The sequence below is a fragment of the Thalassophryne amazonica genome, chromosome 10 (genome assembly GCF_902500255.1).
Source record: "Thalassophryne amazonica chromosome 10, fThaAma1.1, whole genome shotgun sequence".
Taxonomy (NCBI): Eukaryota; Metazoa; Chordata; class Actinopteri; order Batrachoidiformes; family Batrachoididae; genus Thalassophryne; species Thalassophryne amazonica.
Genome location: NC_047112.1, coordinates 26,085,517 through 26,093,189, shown reverse-complemented (window position 1 = coordinate 26,093,189; position 7,673 = coordinate 26,085,517).

Sequence of the window (7,673 nt, the reverse complement as noted above, 5' to 3'; positions counted from 1 at the left end):
GAAGCTTAAACACATCCAAAAGGGGGCGCTGAGTCTCCACTGTGTATCCACCCTCCCAATGTGGAGTATTTCCAAACACACTGTGGCTTGGTAGTTCCGGATCACTTTCAACGTGTTAATTTAAGGGAAGTATTGCGTTGTTTTTTTTCCTGTCACTGTTTTGTTGGTTCGACTCATTTCAGCCAGATCCTGTTATCATTATTGTTTTGACACAAGTGCACTAATGAGCACTTTTCCTCTAATTGGACCGTAGCATCATGAGAAAATACCACAGGCCTGATTCAGCCTGTCAGCACCTCGGACCACAAACCACACACAATGCAGACGTTCCAAAATGATAAAAATATCACATGCAGTAATCAGCCTGAGAGGAAGAGATCCAGTCTCTTGTTCCATCATGCAAAACGTCCATGCTTCTGTATTCATGGGATTCTGCCCTTTAAAAATAACACATACTGACTGAAATGTCTCAAGCGTAGGTATGAAGGAGTGACACCAGGTGAATGAAACTTGATCTCCATTCAATTCAACTCTTCAGAGGACTCATTACTGACTTCTTTCTCTTCAGGTAGCAACCTACTGTAGTGTTCAGAATAATAGTAGTGCTATGTGACTAAAAAGATTAATCCAGGTTTTGAGTATATTTCTTATTGTTACATGGGAAACAAGGTACCAGTAGATTCAGTAGATTCTCACAAATCCAACAAGACCAAGTATTCATGATATGCACACTCTTAAGGCTATGAAATTGGGCTATTAGTAAAAAAAGTAGAAAAGGGGATGTTCACAATAATAGTAGTGTGGCATTCAGTCAGTGAGTTCGTCAAATTTGTGGAACAAACAGGTGTGAATCAGGTGTGCCCTATTTAAGGTGTCCCCAGCACCTGTTGAACATGCTTTTCTCTTTGAAAGCCTGAGGAAAATGGGACGTTCAAGACATTGTTCAGAAGAACAGCGTAGTTTGATTAAAAAGTTGATTGGAGAGGGGAAAACCTATACACAGGTGCAAAACATTATAGGCTGTTCATCTACAATGATCTCCAATGCTTTAAAATGGACAAAAAAAAAAGAAAAGAAAAAAAAAACAGAGACGTGTGGAAGAAAATGGAAAACAACCATCAAAATGGATAGAAGAATAACCAGAATGGCAAAGGCTCACCCATTGATCAGCTCCAGGATGATCAAAGACAGTCTGGAGTTACCTGTAAGTGCTGTGACAGAAGTGTGAAGCTGTGTGAAGCTAATTTATTTGCAAGAATCCCCTGCAAAGTCCCTCTGTTAAATAAAAGGTGTGCAGAAGAGGTTACAATTTGCCAAAGAACACATCAACTGGCCTAAAGAGAAATGGAGGAATATTTTGTGGACTTTTTGGGTCCAAGAGCCGCAAACAGTTTGTGAGATGACCCCCAAACTCTGAATTCAAGCCACAGTTCACAGTGAAGACAGTGAAGCATGGTGGTGCAAGCATCATGATATGGGCATGTTTCTCCTACTATGGTGTTGGGCCTATATATCACATACCAGGTATCATGGATCAGTTTGGATATGTCAAAATACTTGAAGAGGTCATGTTGCCTTATGCTGAAGAGGACATGCCCTTGAAATGGGTGTTTCAACAAGACAATGACCCCAAGCACACTAGTAAACGAGCAAAATCTTGGTTCCAAACCAACAAAATTAATGTTTTGGAGTGACCTGCCCAGTCCCCGGACCTAAATCCAATTGAGAACTTGTGGGGTGACATCAAAAAAGCTGTTTCTGAAGCAAAACCAAGAAATGTGAATGAATTGTGGAATGTTGTTCAAGAATCTTGGAGTGGAATAACAGCTGAAAGGTGCCACAAGTTGGTTGACTCCATGCCTCGCAGATGTGAAGAAATCATGAAAAACTGTGGTTATACAACTAAATACTAGTTTAGTGATTCACAGTATTGCTAAAAAAAAACAGTTTTGAACATAATAGTTTTGAGTTTGTAGCGTCAACAGCAGATGCTACTATTATTGTGAACACCCGCTTTTCTACTTTTTTTTTTTTTTACTAACAGCCCAATTTCATAGCCTTTAGAGTGTGCATATCATGAATGCTTGGTCTTGGATTTGTGAGAATCTACTGAATCTACTGGTACCTTGTTTCTCATGTAACAATAAGAAATATACTCAAAACCTGGATTAATCTTTTTAGTCATATATCACAACTATTATTCTGAACACTACTGTATGTGGTCTTTAATACAAACATTAGAGCATTAGATGAAGCACATATATTTGTAAAACTTTATAGTTCACCCCGATCCTGCTGTGGTGACCCTGAACAAAATGGAAAAAGTCCAATAAAATCATCACTTGAATCTGTACAACAAGTGACAGCTGCATTTAAATTTTACAGAAAAAAAACCCAGAAAGGCCTGCACACTCTACACACCACAACATAAATGTACAAGTAAATATATGACATATGTCGTACATATGCCTGCAATGGTATTTTTGAAATATGTGACTTCATTCATGAAGCCATTCATACCAATCTATCAGAAATATTTTGCTAATCAATATATGCTTTAGATCATCTATCTAGGCTTCTTGGTTGTTCCAGCCAAGTATTTCTTTACCATGATCTTTGACATTTGCCTAAACTCATCCAAAATGTAATCACCTCTAGATATCCAAGTAATATCTACACCAAATCTGAAGAAAATCTGTCCAGTTGTTTTTGAGTTATCTTGTCCACACACACACACACACACACACACACACACACACACACACACACACACACACACACACACACACACACACACACACACACACACACACACACACACACACACACACATCATTGAAAATAATATCCTGTATATTGCCACTTTACCAGCATGCAGGGCAAGCACGCTATTTCAACAGAAGCAGGCTGTTCAATTTAGTGGATTAAAATGTCATTTGCTTTTGTAAATTATAACAGTTTTATACTTTAAATTTACAGTTTTTTTTTTTTTTTTTATAATGATTCTGGCAACCCCTGCTCCTTACTGTAATTTAGCAGTAGGGTGGCACTGCAGAATAACAGTATAAAGCTGGCAACTCTAGCTACCAGTACTTTACTGTAGTCAAGTATCAATCAATATAGTATCAGTATAGAAATGAAAATGTGAAGGAAAACAAAATTCAAATTCAAATTTATTAATTTATATTGTGCCAATTCACGATTAAATCGTTTCAAGGTGCTTCACACAACATAATAAAAACAGAAAAAACTGAATGAAAAATTTTAAAACACAATAAAGACAAAACCATAAAAGAATACAAGAATAAAACACATCATAACACTAACGATAAAACAAGGAAAACAAATGAGTCTTTAAACGTGATTTAAAAGTCTCCACAGTATCCGACTGCCGTAAGGGCACAGCAGGAGAAAGCTCTGTGACCGCCAGACTTTTTATTCACCCTGGGAACACGTAAAAGTCCTGCACCCTGAGAACGCAGGGCCCGAGCTGGTACATAGGGCCTTACCAGGTCAGCCAGATAGGGAGATGCAAGTCCATGAACAATTTTATAAACTAATAACAGTACCTTAAAATCCGATCTTGCAGCGACTGGAAGCCAGAGCAGGGACGCCAAAACGGGCGTAATGTGGTCGAATTTTCTGCTTTGTGTCAAAAGTCTGGCAGCAGCATTTTGAACCAGTTGAAGACCTCTAATCCTGGACTGCGGTAAACCCGAAAGTAGAGCATTACAATAATCCAATCTAGAAGAGACAAATGCATGAATCAAAGTCTCAGCATCAGCCATAGATAGGATGGGACGAATCTTCGCTATATTTCGCAAATGGAAGAAAGCAGCCCTCGTAATGTCTCTAATGTGGAGATCAAAGGACAATGTAGGATCAAAAATTACTCCAAGATTCCTCACTTTATCCGTATGATGTATAACACATGAACCTAAGCTAAGCGCTAGCTGATCGAAATGATGCCGATACCTCGCTGGACCAAGAACCATAACTTCAGTCATCAGAATTTAAAAGTAGGAAATTACTAGACATCCAGAAGTCATCAAAACTGTGACTGGCAGCAGCATAATGTGATATGTAACCCCACCACGAGGTGACACTAAACTCAGTTGCAGATTACAAGGGATGTTTTTGTATTTACACCTGCTGACATTTGAGACAGTTGGCAACATTACGATAAAAGAACCTACATTTTAAAAAAGCAAATTTCACTATTGTTGGTTTTAAAGAATCCTCTTTCACTGGATTTACTCAACAAATGTCTTATTTCTTAGTGCAATTGAATTAGTTGAATTAATGCAACTGAATCACTTGAGTCAAAAATACAGAAAAATACAATTTCTTCAATTTCTTTTATTTTTAAGAGCAAGACAAACTTATTATTAATAATAATAATAAGAAGAAATAGCTAATTTCAAGGTTGAGTTTTTAACCTTTATAGATTCAAGTAAATGAAGCATTGATGAATACAGTGATCTAGCAAGACCAGAGGTGGGACGAAGTCACTGTCAAGTCATCAATCTGCAAGTCCCAAGTCAAGTCTCAAGTCAACTTGCAAACAATTGGTGGTCATTATGACTTGAGACTTGAGCTGGGACTTGAGACTGACTTGATGTGAATTCATCCCACCTCTGAGTAAAACCCTTGGGCTGCTCCATTGTTTTTTTCACTCGGGGTCTCCACAGCAGATCTGCATGTTGATTTGGCACAAGTTTTACACCGGATGCCCTTCCTGATGCAATGTACATTACATAGAGAAATGTGGCAGGGGTGGGGTTTGAACCAGGAAGCTTCTGCACTGAAATTACATGCACTAACCACTTGGCCTTCAACCCTGCACAAGTACAGATGTGCTTCTACGTCCAACAAGGACGTAATAAAATCATTGGTGTTTATTCTAAATTTGTAAGATAAAAGGATATAAATGTACTTTGTACTAATGTTGCAGGCTTGCTTGTCAAGAACAAGAGGAATTGCTCTCCTTCATAGACTGAGCACCACATCATTCATCCTTTCCTGCCAAATTACTACAGAGCTCTAGTGAGTGTCACTGCTGTCATCATAAAACCTACTGCTTGTTTTTAAATGGATTCCTACAATAGTGTTTTAGTATACTTAAGGGCTGACAGTCAATATGTCAACTTAAAGTTGAGTCCCTTTCCCTTAGGGGCAACTTAATTGCATCATTGCTTTGACCACACTTTCATTACACAATGGGGAAGTGACAGACCACAGTAATTACTGCCACCTTTAGGAGAACAACCTGTGCAGTTTTGAACACCATCTCTGAATTTTCTGTTCATGCTTATACAAGACTTATAACATTTGGGTCGTCTGCATACAGTTGTGCTTCATTTTTGTAGTATTTGTAGAATGGTTTGCTCCCTATTTCAGAGATGAGGTGTTTCTCTTATTTGTGTGTTATAGTCATAGGAATGGTGGTTTATTTTGGAGCATTTTGAGCATACCTGGACAATACTCCTGCCTGTTTAAGGAAACATGAGGTATTTCTGGGAACACATGTTGTGGTTAGGATTTGTGTTTGTCTGTGCATCAGTAGACAAATCAGATCAGATCAGCAGCAGCCAAAAGACAAGTAGCAACATCAGCAAGAACTTAGTTCTTCACATCTGCAACATTTCCTGTATATTCATTTTATGAATTGTTTTGTCATTTCTGTCGGTAGCATGTTCCAAGCAGAGGGTCACCCCTTTGATTCTGGTCTGCTTGGGGTTTCTTCCTGAGGGAGTTTTCCCTTACCAGTGTTACCTGTGTGGCTGCTTTGGGGGTTGGTAAGGATATAAATCAAAACCATAAGTCAAACCTGCTTTCCCTTTGAGGACTTCGGCCTCACAGCTGGACCGCTGTATGCTGTAAAGACTTTTGTTTTTTCCAGATCTACTTCTGCAGGCTGCGAGCAAGTGCAAAAAGTCAGTCAATCAGGGAACATTCCAGAATTGAGTCCTGCCTCTGAAAGGTAAAAGCTACAGTGAAAGATGAGACATCTAGGAAAAAGTCTAGGGTCCAATTCTACCAAAGTTGGACAAGAACAAATCAAGATAAGTTCAGTTCTTTGAAGCACAGTCCAAGATCCAGCCCTCAATCTGTGGGGTGAAAACCAGAGCTAGACCGGACCTGCCTGGAGAACAGTTCAGGGTCCAGTTCTGCTTCAGCAGGCCTAGTGACTACAAGAATCAGTTAATCAGCGAACATTCCAGAATCCGATCCTGCCTCTGAAAAGTAAAAGCCACAGTGAAAGATGAGCTGTGTGGGGAAAAGTCCAGGGTCCAATTCTATCAAAGTTGGACAAGAACAAATCAAACTAAGTTCAGTTCTTTGAAGCTCCATCCAGGATTCAGTCCCGCTTGTGAAGGAGTGCAACTGGAGTTGGTCCCCGGGCCGAGGACTGAGACTGCCCACTGCTCTTAGTGGTAGGATTGTGTCTAACTATAGTTGGGATGGTTAAATGCAAAAGACAAATTTCGTGATGTTTTTTTTTAAACTCACTATTCCTAACCCTACTCCTACCCCCGACCCTAACCTTAACCATAACCTAATCTTACTCTTTCCCCCCACCGTAACCATAACCCACCCCGCGCTTCACTTTTAATTTCGTGCAGCCATCACGGAATGAATTAGAATGAATTTGTGCTGCTGTGACGAAAATGAGGCGCTTTTCATCACAATATCACGAACCAACAGATTAATGTATATTTTGTGATGCTGAAGCACAACTTGCCGTGAGACTGGGTTGATACAGTCACAATAAAGGCCCTTCTTCTTCTTCTCTTTTACTTTTATTGCTGTGTACACAATCGTCCTACCGCTTATTTACTTGACTGTCACCACATGTGTAACTTTGCTAATAAACTGCAACAGACTGCAGTATTTCACAAAGTTTTCTCAAAAATCCATTTCAGAGCATCTAGAACCCTTCAGCTTCAGGGACCCTATTCGGGCCCTGGACCTCAATTTCAGGCTTTTACTTTTCTTCGGAAATCCTTGTAACTGAATCACGTCCCTAAAATAAATATGCTTACAACCTGGTACAAAACAATGGTTTTGGTCTCTATACATAATTTCCTCCTCCATGACCACCGTACGGGGGTGAATGTTTTTCTAAGTGCTTAGTTTGAGATGTTTTAAGCCTTAAAGTTCTCTAATTTGGGGGCATGGTCACTTTGAGTGGCAGTGGCTGAACCCAGTGTCTCCGCCTCCCGTAGCATCTTTAGCTCAGAGGCCGTTCAATGCGGCTACTACTGGAGCACTGTGACTGTTTGTTTGGACTGTTTTATTACAAACACCTGGAGTAATACAGCTTGTTGTCTAGTGAAATGTTCGAACGGATCATCTAAGATGTCTCTGTTGCAATATTTGCGTTGAGTGAAATTCTCATTGGATTCATATGTCCATATGTGTTATGTGTCAACGCGGGTTGAGGAGCGGACCTGCGTCAGACGGAACCCAGCGCTAAAAATAACCAGAAAGCGGTTCCAATAACAAAAACAATGTCTTTATTTCACCCACTGGTGCATAATAAAGTGTAAAAACTAAAATAGCGTCCTTCTGGTGGAGTGAAGGCTGGCACGCTCTCCAGAACCCAAAAGGATCGAAGCCCGGCGCTTCTGGACTCACTATTACCGCCAAACACCCCCCAGGTGGACACG